The 12,064-nt window shown below is 45.6% G+C and overlaps 1 protein-coding gene and 1 pseudogene across 1 annotated transcript in view; one reads left to right on the top strand and one right to left on the bottom strand.

Moving 5' to 3' along the window:
* Positions 1-12,064, bottom strand: part of MED26 (mediator complex subunit 26) — a 118,278-nt gene that overhangs the window by 22,996 nt on the left and 83,218 nt on the right. The gene's annotated exons all lie outside the window — the stretch shown is intronic.
* LOC134952825 (5S ribosomal RNA) lies at positions 4,117-4,234 on the top strand (annotated as a pseudogene).

Raw genomic sequence — 12,064 nt, 5'->3', positions numbered from 1 at the left:
TGAGGCGATGGCTGGTCGCAGTATAACACCAGTATGTGTGTATATACTTTTTAGGGTAGTTTCCAGCCTCCTATCAGCTGGATCCTTGAGGGCGGCCGTATCAGGAGACGGTAACGCCACTTGTTTTGATAAGCGTGTGAGCGCCTTATCCACCCTAGGGGGTGTTTCCCAGCGCGCCCTAACCTCTGGCGGGAAAGGGTATAATGCCAATAACTTTTTTGAAATTAGCCCTTTTCTATCTGGGTTAACCCACGCTTCATCACATACATCATTCAATTCCTCTGATTCAGGAAAAACTACAGGTAGTTTTTTCACCCCCCACATAATACCCCTTTTTGTGGTACTTGTAGTATCAGAGATATGCAAAGTCTCCTTCATTGCCGTGATCATATAACGTGTGGCCCTACTGGAAAATACGTTTGTTTCTTCACCGTCGACACTAGATTCAGTGTCCGTGTCTGGGTCTGTATCGACCGACTGAGGTAAAGGGCGTTTTACAGCCCCTGACGGTGTCTGAGACGCCTGGGCAGGTACCAACTGGTTTGACGGCCGTCTCATGTCGTCAACTGATTTTTGTAATATGCTGACATTATCACGTAATTCCATAAACAAAGCCATCCATTCCGGTGTCGACTCCCTAGGGGGTGACATCACCATTACCGGCAATTGCTCCGCCTCCACACCAATATCGTCCTCATACATGTCGACACACACGTACCGACACACAGCAGACACACCGGGAATGCTCTATTGAAGACAGGACCCCACTAGCCCTTTGGGGAGACAGAGGGAGAGTTTGCCAGCACACACCCAAGCGCTATAATATATATGGGAACAACCCTATATAAGTGTTGTATCCTTATAGCAGCTTAAATATATTAATATCGCCAAAAAAGTGCCCCCCCTCTCTGTTTTACCCTGTTTCTGTAGTGCAGTGCAGGGGAGAGTCCTGGGAGCCTTCCTCACAGCGGAGCGGAGCAGGAAAATGGCGCTGTGTGCTGAGGAGAATAAGCCCCGCCCCCTATTTCGGCGGGCTCTTCTCCGGAATCTGTGAGATCTGGCAGGGGTTAAATACATCCATATAGCCTCAAAGGGCTATATGTGATGTATTTTTAGCCATAAAAAGGTATAATACATTGCTGCCCAGGGCGCCCCCCCCCAGCGCCCTGCACCCTCCGTGACCGCTGTGTGAAGTGTGCTGACAACAATGGCGCACAGCTGCAGTGCTGTGCGCTACCTCAGGAAGACTGAAAAGTCTTCTGCCGCCTGCTTCTGGACCTCTTCCATCTTCAGCATCTGTAAGGGGGGTCGGCGGAGCTAATGGTGTCCAGTAGCCTAAGAAGCCAATCCATCCTGCACGCAGGTGAGTTCACTTCTCTCCCCTAAGTCCCTCGATGCAGTGAGCCTGTTGCCAGCAGGACTCACTGAAAATAAAAAACCTAAAAAACTTTTTCTAAGCAGCTCTTTAGGAGAGCCACCTAGATTGCACCCTGCTCGGACGGGCACAAAAACCTAACTGAGGCTTGGAGGAGGGTCATAGGGGGAGGAGCCAGTGCACACCACCTGATCCTAAAGCTTTATTTTTGTGCCCTGTCTCCTGCGGAGCCGCTAATCCCCCATGGTCCTGACGGAGTCCCCAGCATCCACTAGGACGTTAGAGAAATATAAATATAAATATATATATATATATATATATATATATATATATATATATATATATATATAGTACAAAGTTGCACTGTATTAATCAGCATTTCACCCCTACATACAATTCTATTGCACAGCAAATTTCCACTGGATGTGTTAATCCCGCTCTGCTTTTATAAACCTCAGTCAATTCTCATGATCCATTTACTATTCCTACAAGGCAATTCTGTACATGACGTTATTCCTAAAGCTTCAACAAGAAAAACTCAAAAAGGAAGCATCGATTTGCTTAGTGAGAACCATAACATGGCAATTAATTTTAAGATGCATTTCAGGGGAAGTTAAATGCACACACCTACATATAGGGGCCGATTCAATTGCTGTACCCCGCGGCTGCCACCAGGGGACCAAAACGGAGCAATTCAATTGTTGCTCTGTGTAGGCACCCAGTAGCCGCGGGGCTAGAAAAAAAAAAAGAAAAGTGTAAACGCGACACTATGGGCATCCATACCGCTCCAAAGCAGGGAGTTTAAATGTGATATGCATGGGCACCCAAATACAACGGAGTTGTGATAATTGTTTGGGTGTCTAAAAAGTCCTGTTTCCTGCCTGGAGTGTTGCTCCCTGCTCTGGTGCTCCTAGCATACTCTGGTCTATAATTCAATGCCGAGGCACAGGCCAGAATATGCTAGAAGCACCAGAGCACAGAGTGACACCCCAGGCACGAAAGAGGAACAGCACGGGCTGTGACAGGTGTAAGGTGTTAGAATGAACACACACTAATAGATAGAGATTATATATATATATATATATATATATATATATATATATATATCTATCTCTCTCTCTCTATCTCTATCTAGCTCTATCTCTCTCTCTCTGTGATCACGCTGGACGAAAAAAAAATGTGGGTCCCAAGGACCCATTGCTTTGAATTTTGGGTCCTACTTCACGATTTCTGGGTCCCATAACATAATATAGAGGGTGAGGGCAGACATAGTTGGGACAGTGTTTGGGTCAAGTGGCAGCTTGGGATAGAGGGGGTAAGGGAAAGAAGCAGTTGCTGTAGAGCTGAGGGTAGAGGCAGAGAGAAGTTGGGGTGGAGCTGGGGCTAGAGGGGACTAAGGACAGGCAGAGTTTGGGGATAGGGAGGGGGTAAGTGCAGTTAATTGGCAATGTTTTCTACTTATTATTTCTATAATATAATACATGCACACATCCTAAAAAGAGCTCCAACACTACAAACACTAAAAAAGTGTATAACAAATAAAAACAGAGCTATATAGTATATAATGTATGGTAAACATCATGAATATACATGTATTGCACAACTCAGATGATTTTTCTTTAGTCAAGTAATCTCCCCCTCTCCCCCCTGCAGCACAGCCACCCGCTCGGCTCCTTCTCGCCCACCTACAGCACAGCCACCCGCTCGGCTCCTTCCACATACACCCGCTACCCTTTCCCCCGACTCCGCAGCACATTTAATACCGCTGACCCCTCGTAGCACACCTGTCACCCGCTGACTGGATCACCCTTGAGTGCATCCACGTAAAAAGCAAACTGTGTTCTGCCGCCTCCCTGGCAATCCCGCACACATAAGCTGCGCCGTCATGCCGGGAGCCCGGGACCCTGTGAAGCCGCTGCATGTGATAAGGAGAGGAGCCTAGGCTCCACTTCCTCTTTTTAAAGTCAGGATCCATCAATTAACCGCCTGTAATTGGCCCCAGGCGAGCGTGTCCCTGGGGACCCTCCCATTTTATAAAAGAGTCCCCAGCCATCAAAACGGGGTAAAATACGCGCCACAGCACATATACACACACATACATATATACGCACACACATACACTAACTTTAATAAATATATATATATATATATATATATATAGTGTTCGCATATATAAAATGTGGTCATTGCAACATCTGCAAGTATGTGAACCCAAATAGAAAAACCTTCAAGAACACAGGTGAAACCAAGGAGTACAAAATTAAGCACTTTATCAACTGCAACACATCTTCCGTCATCTACCTCTTGGAATGCCCTTGCAAGATGAAGTATATCGGCAAGACAAAGAGGCCATTGAAAATCCGTATACAGGAGCATGTAAGAAACAAAGAACCGGGTCCAAACACATGCTGTATACAGACACTTCCTACAACACCACGGCTCCAACCCGGAGGAACTCACGTTCAAGGGTCTGGAACTAGTGACACTTGGAGAAAGAGGGGGGGACCTCTCCAACCTCCTATCAAGGAGAGAAATGTTCTGGATACACAAAATGAAATCTCTTCATCCGGACGGACTGAATGAAGGCTACGAAATAGCCCCCTTTTTATAAACGTAAGCCTTTATTCCCAATCCTTAACTCCTGACATCATCCACCTGCCTTTTTCCGGCTAGGTCCAGGTTGGAATACGGAGCGTAGGCTCCCCAACCTCTGGACCACCTCTCCCACTACCCAGATCTCAGATTACAGTCATACCACACTGGATATGCCCAAATTCGTCCGATCTTGGAAGCCAAGCAGTGTAGGCCCGGCCAGTACTGGGTAAGGGAACTTCCCAAGAAGACCGGGTGCTGTAATAACAACTAGATCAGGGGCGTGCTATTCCTATATCTCTCTATACATCTCTCCCCCTTTTTATCTCTGTATTCAAAGCTACTAAGTTCTCTGTCCATAGTGTATGCCTATATACTTTTAAATATAAGTCTCACCGTATGATCCACCTTCTATTTAATTAATTTATCTAATTTTACTAAAGCATATTTAACCAATATACACCAACAGAACTCGCCTGATGTCCCAAATGGATGTCATTCTCATAGGAGAATTATTTTACCTATGTCTATCAGATTAGGAGTATGAACGACAGTGTAACACTCTCTATACCTAGTCTCTGGAATCTATATGTAAATTACTAACGATATATGATCTCAGAACCGTATATATGTACCGATTCTTGTTCTTATCCTATTTGCATATGTGGCTTCCTGTGTGGAGACGGTGTGAGAATATCCGATCTATTTAACTACATGAATATAATCTATGAAAATATGACCGCCGGCACCCGCTTCCAGCATAAGCTACTGTCATGTTTCACGGACTCCGAGAAAATGGCTGCCGCACTTCCCTTCACAGTGACCGGCGCATGCGCAGAAGGAAACCACGGACACCGGAAGTGGGGCGGAAATGACGCGTTTAGCGTCATATACCGGACTAAAACAAGTTCTAAAGTCTTTTATGAATTACAAAGACTCCGTACACAGTTTCTAAGCGCAAGTCAAGCGCTTCACCACATCTACAGCTTCCCTCATTGTTGGTCTCATTTACTATGTGTTCCTGCAATGTATTAGTATTTTTGTAACCTGTTTCCACTAATGTCAATCAATCACAGGAAGTGATGTCACTAATCACTTCCTGACCCATAGGGGTATATATAGATGATGTGTCCCACTGTGCTCATTACCCCTTGATGAAGTCAGACCAGACGAAACGCGTTGGGTGATTCCTGCTACTACTGAAAATCCTCAAGTTAAGCTGCTTTTTCTATTTATCGGATCTCATATATTTGTGTATTAATAATTTTTTTTTAGATAATTCTAGATACACAATTGTCTCTTATGGTACTTATTTCATGAGTACGTGAATTTTTAGCACCATTTTTTTTATTACTTTCATCTTTATTATCTTTATGTCCTTTAGAATGCTTTTAAATGACTTTGTAACAATTTAAAAAAAAAAGCATTCTTATATGTTGCCTTTTATGTCCAAAAAAACGTTCGTTATAAATAAACCCCGCTTTTGCTTTAAAAAAAAATAATAATAATTTTTAGTCTCCTATAGTTTAATATATATATATATATATATAGTGTTCGCATATATATATATATATAAAAAAAAAGATTTGTATACACACTAATTATATATATATATATATATATATATATATATATATATATATATATATATATATATATATATATATATATATATATATATAAATAAGATTTTACTTACCGATAAATCTATTTCTCGTAGTCCGTAGTGGATGCTGGGACTCCGTAAGGACCATGGGGAATAGCGGCTCCGCAGGAGACAGGGCACAAAATAAAAGCTTAAGGATCAGGTGGTGTGCACTGGCTCCTCCCCCTATGACCCTCCTCCAAGCCTCAGTTAGGATACTGTGCCCGGACGAGCGTACATAATAAGGAAGGATCTTGAATCCCGGGTAAGACTCATACCAGCCACACCAATCACACCGTATAACTCGTGATCTGAACCCAGTTAACAGTATGATAAATGCAAAGGAGCCTCTGAAAAGATGGCTCAAACAATAATAACCCGAATTTTTGTAACAATAACTATATACAAGTATTGCAGACAATCCGCACCAGGGATGGGCGCCCAGCATCCACTACGGACTACGAGAAATAGATTTATCGGTAAGTAAAATCTTATTTTCTCTGACGTCCTAGTGGATGCTGGGACTCCGTAAGGACCATGGGGATTATACCAAAGCTCCCAAACGGGCGGGAGAGTGCGGATGACTCTGCAGCACCGAATGAGAGAACTCCAGGTCCTCCTCAGCCAGGGTATCAAATTTGTAGAATTTAGCAAACGTGTTTGCCCCTGACCAAGTAGCTGCTCGGCAAAGTTGTAAAGCCGAGACCCCTCGGGCAGCCGCCCAAGATGAGCCCACTTTCCTTGTGGAATGGGCTTTTACTGATTTTGGCTGTGGCAATCCTGCCACGGAATGTGCAAGCTGAATTGTACTACAAATCCAACGAGCAATCGTCTGCTTTGAAGCAGGAGCACCCAGCTTGTTGGGTGCATACAGGATAAACAGCGAGTCAGTTTTCCTGACTCCAGCCGTCCTGGAAACATATATTTTCAGGGCCCTGACAACGTCTAGCAACTTGGAGTCCTCCAAGTCCCTAGTAGCCGCAGGCACCACAATAGGTTGGTTCATGTGAAATGCAGAAACCACCTTAGGTAGAAATTGAGGACGAGTCCTCAATTCCGCCCTGTCAGAATGAAAAATTAAGTAAGGGCTTTTATATGATAAAGCCGCCAATTCTGACACCCGCCTGGCTGAAGCCAAGGCTAACAGCATCGACACCTTCCACGTGAGATATTTTAAGTCCACAGTGGAAAGTGGTTCAAACCAATGTGATTTTAGAAAACTCAATACAACATTGAGATCCCAAGGTGCCACTGGAGGCACAAAAGGAGGCTGTATGTGCAGCACCCCTTTCACAAATGTCTGAACTTCAGGTACTGAAGCCAGTTCTTTCTGGAAGAAAATCGACAAGGCCGAAATTTGAACCTTAATGGACCCTAATTTTAGGCCCATAGACAGTCCTGTTTGCAGGAAATGCAGGAAACGACCCAGTTGAAATTCCTCTGTAGGGGCCTTCTTGGCCTCACACCACGCAACATATTTACGCCAAATGCGGTGATAATGTTTTGCGGTTACTTCCTTCCTGGCTTTGACCAGAGTAGGGATGACTTCTTCTGGAATGCCCTTTTCCTTTAGGATCCGGCGTTCAACCGCCATGCCGTCAAACGCAGCCGCGGTAAGTCTTGGAACAGACAAGGCCCCTGCAGTAGCAGGTCCTTTCTTAGAGGTAGAGGCCACGGTTCGTCCGTGAGCATCTCTTGAAGTTCCGGGTACCAAGTCCTTCTTGGCCAATCCGGAACCACGAGTATAGTTCTTACTCCTCTCCTTCTTATGATTCTCAATACTTTTGGTATGAGAGGCAGAGGAGGGAACACATACACTGACAGGTACACCCACGGCGTTACCAGAGCGTCCACTGCTATTGCCTGAGGGTCCCTTGACCTGGCGCAATATCTGTCCAGTTTTTTGTTTAGACGTGACGCCATCATGTCCACCTTTGGTTTTTCCCAACGGTTTACAATCAGGTGGAAGACTTCCGGGTGAAGTCCCCACTCTCCCGGGTGAAGGTCGTGTCTGCTGAGGAAGTCTGCTTCCCAGTTGTCCACTCCCGGAATGAACACTGCTGACAGTGCTATCACATGATTTTCCGCCCAGCGAAGAATCCTTGCAGCTTCTGTCATTGCCCTCCTGCTTCTCGTGCCGCCCTGTCTGTTTACGTGGGCGACTGACGTGATGTTGTCCGATTGGATCAACACCGCCTGACCCTGAAGCAGAGGTTTTGCTTGACTTAAGGCATTGTAAATGGCCCTTAGTTCCAGAATGTTTATATGAAGAGATGTTTCCATGCTTGACCACAAGCCCTGGAAATTCCTTCCCTGTGTGACTGCTCCCCAGCCTCTCAGGCTGGCATCCGTGGTTACCAGGATCCAATCCTGAATGCCAAATCTGCGGCCCTCTAGAAGATGAGCACTCTGCAGCCACCACAGGAGAGACACCCTTGTCCTTGGCGACAGGGTTATCCGCTGATGCATCTGAAGATGCGATCCGGACCATTTGTCCAGTAGATCCCACTGAAACGTTCTTGCATGGAATCTTCCGAATGGAATCGCTTCGTAAGAAGCCACCATTTTTCCCAGGACCCTCGTGCACTGATGTACTGAGACCTGTCCTGGTTTTAGGAGGTTCCTGACTAGCTCGGATAACTCCCTGGCCTTCTCCTCCGGGAGAAACACCTTCTTCTGGACTGTGTCCAGAATCATTCCTAGGAACAGTAGACGTGTCGTTGGAATCAGCTGCGATTTTGGAATATTTAGAATCCACCCGTGCTGACGTAACACTACCTGAGATAGTGCCACTCCGACTTCTAACTGTTCCCTGGTTCTTGCCCTTACAGGAGATCGTCCAAGTAAGGGATAATTAAGATGCCTTTTCTTCGTAGAAGAATCATCATTTCGGCCATTACCTTGGTAAAGACCCGAGGTGCCGTGGACAATCCAAACGGCAGCGTCTGAAACTGATAATGACAGTTTTGTACTACAAACCTGAGGTACCCTTGGTGAGAAGGGTATATTGGGACGTGGAGATAAGCATCTTTGATGTCCAGAGACACCATATAGTCCCCTTCTTCCAGGTTCGCCATCACTGCTCTGAGTGGCTCCATCTTGAATTTGAACCTTTTTATGTAAGTGTTCAAAGATTTCAGATTTAAGATTGGTCTCACCGAGCCGTCCGGCTTCGGTACCACAAACAGCGTGGAATAATACCCCTTTCCCTGTTGTAAGAGGGGTACCTTGATTATCACCTGCTGGGAATACAGCTTGTGAATGGCTTCCAAAACTGCCTCCCTGTCGGAGGGAGACTTTGGTAAAGCAGACTTCAGGAACCGATGAGGGGGAAACGCCTCGAATTCCAGTTTGTACCCCTGTGATACTACCTGTAGAATCCAGGGATCCACTTGCGAGTGAGCCCACTGCGCGTTGAAATTCTTGAGACGGGCCCCCACCATATCTGAGTCTGCTTGTAAAGCCCCAGCGTCATGCTGAAGACTTGGCAGAAGCAGAGGAGGGCTTCTGCTCCTGGGAAGTGGCTGCATGGTGCAGTCTTTTTCCCCTTCCTCTGCCCCGGGGCAGAAAAGAGTGGCCTTTTGCTCGCTTGTATTTATGGGAACGAAAGGACTGAGTTTGAAAAGACGGTGTCTTTTTCTGTTGATGTGAAGTGACCTGGGGTAAAAAGGTGGATTTTCCAGCCGTTGCCGTGGCCACCAGGTCCGATAGACCAGCCCCAAATAACTCCTCCCCTTTATACGGCAATACTTCCATGTGCCGTTTGGAATCTGCATCCCCTGACCACTGTCGCGTCCATAACGCTCTTCTGGCAGAGATGGACATAGCACCGACTCTTGATGCCAGGGTGCAAATATCCCTCTGTGCATCACGCATATATAGCAATGCATCCTTTAAATGCTCTATAGTTAACAAAATACTGTCCCTATCCAGGGTATCAATATTCTCAGTCAGGGAATCCGACCATGCGACTCCAGCACTACACATCCAGGCTGAGGCGATTGCTGGTCGCAGTATAACACCAGTATGTGTGTATATACTCTTTAGGATATTTTCCAGTCTTCTATCAGCCGGTTCTTTGAGGGTGGCCGTATCAGGGGACGGTAACGCTACTTGTTTAGATAAACGTGTGAGCGCCTTATCTACCCTAGGGGGTGTTTCCCAGCGCGTCCTAACCTCTGGCGGGAAAGGATATAGTGCTAATAATTTATTAGAAATTAGCTGTTTTTTATCGGGGAAAACCCACGCTTTATCACACACCTCATTTATTTCATCTGACTAAGGAAAAACTATTGGTAGTTTTTTCACCCCCCACATAATACCCTTCTTTGTGGTACTTGTAGTGTCAGAAAGGTTCAATGCCTCTTTCATTGCTGTGATCATGTAACGTGTGGCCCTGCTGGACATCACGTTTGTCTCGTCACCGTCGACACTAGACTCAGTATCTGTGTCTGGGTCTGTGTCGACCCACTGAGGTAACGGGCGTTTTAGGGCCCCTGACGGTGTCTGAGACGCCTGGACAGGCACTAATTGATTTGCCGGCTGTCTCATGTCGTCAACAGTTTTTTGCAAATTGCTGACATTATCACTTAATTGTTTAAATACAATCATCCAGTCAGGTGTCGACTCCCTAGGGGGTGACATCACTAACACAGGCAACTGCTCCGCTTCCACCTCATTTTCCTCCTCATACATGTCGACACACGCGTACCGACACACAGCACACACACCGGGAATGCTCTGATAGAGGACAGGACCCCACTTAGCCCTTTGGAGAGACAGAGGGAGAGTCTGCCAGCACACACCCAGCGCTATATATATATATATATATATATACAGGGATAACCTTATATAAGTGTTACTCCCTTATAGCTGCTGTTAATATATTTATTTGCTGCCAAACGTGCCCCCCCTTCTCTTTTTTACCCTGATTCTGAAGCAGGACTGCAGGGGAGAGTCAGGGAGCCGTCCTTCCAGCGGAGCTGTGAGGGAAAATGGCGCTTGTGTGCTGAGGAGATAGGCTCCGCCCCTTCACGACGTCCTTATCTCCCGCTTTTTCTGTGTAAAATGGCAGGGGTAAAATACATCCATATAGCCCAGGAGCTATATGTGATGTATTCTTTTTAGCCACCTAAGGTATATACTGTAATATTGCGTCTCAGGGCGCTCCCCCCCCAGCGCCCTGCACCCTCAGTGACCGGAGTGTGAAGTGTGCTGAGAGCAATGGCGCACAGCTGCGGTGCTGTGCGCTACCTTAGTCTGAAGACAGGATCGTCTTCTGCCGCCGATTTCACCGGACCTCTTCGTCTCTTCTGGCTCTGTAAGGGGGACGGCGGCGCGGCTCCGGTGACCCATCCAGGCTGAACCTGTGATCGTCCCTCTGGAGCTAATGTCCAGTAGCCTAAGAAACCCGATCCACTCTGCACTCAGGTGAGTCCGTTTCTTCTCCCCTTAGTCCCACGATGCAGTGAGCCTGTTGCCAGCAGGACTCACTGAAAATAAAAAATCCTAAACTAAACTTTTATTCTAAGCAGCTCAGGAGAGCCACCTAGATTGCACCCTTCTCGGTCGGGCACAAAAATCTAACTGAGGCTTGGAGGAGGGTCATAGGGGGAGGAGCCAGTGCACACCACCTGATCCTTAAGCTTTTATTTTGTGCCCTGTCTCCTGCGGAGCCGCTATTCCCCATGGTCCTTACGGAGTCCCAGCATCCACTAGGACGTCAGAGAAATATAAGCATACAATTCAGCCGGCACTCCACGCTTCTCACCAGCTGGTCCCGGTGTCCAGTGCAATATTCCTCAGCATATCCACACAATAGGCACGGCACTCCAGGGACTCGTTCCAATGAAGCTTTTATTAAGGTGCTGATAACAGCACCTTAATAAAAGCTTCATTGGAACGAGTCCCTGGAGTGCCGTGCCTATTGTGTGGATATATATATATATATATATATATATATATATATATAATATATATATTTTAGTGTGTGTGTGTGTATACCAATCTTTTTTTTTATATATATGCGAACACTGTGTGTATATATATATATGTTTAGAATTAAAAAAATTGTGCCACTTGTGAGGACATCATCACCTATGTGTTTATCTTGCAATTAAAAATAACAAATAGTTCTATATATATATATATATATATATATATATATATATATATATATATATATATATATATATATATATATACATATATATATATATATATACACACACATACACATACATCTGTATCTATATATCCATTAGGTCCACCCTCGCTGCTGCAATCCACAACATGGGCGGTGCTCCATAAAGGGCTCTCAAGAAGTCCAAAATATATCCAGAGAAAGTACAGGCACTCACCACTTCCTTAAAGAGATTTATTTCAACTCACAGGTGTATCTCACATAGACGATCAACAGCATGTCAGCAAAAAATGTCAACGTTTCGGCTCCA

This window comes from Pseudophryne corroboree, chromosome 1 (genome assembly GCF_028390025.1).
Source record: "Pseudophryne corroboree isolate aPseCor3 chromosome 1, aPseCor3.hap2, whole genome shotgun sequence".
Classification (NCBI taxonomy): Eukaryota; Metazoa; Chordata; class Amphibia; order Anura; family Myobatrachidae; genus Pseudophryne; species Pseudophryne corroboree.
Note: the sequence above shows the minus strand (reverse complement) of the source record. Positions and strands in the feature narration are given on the sequence as shown.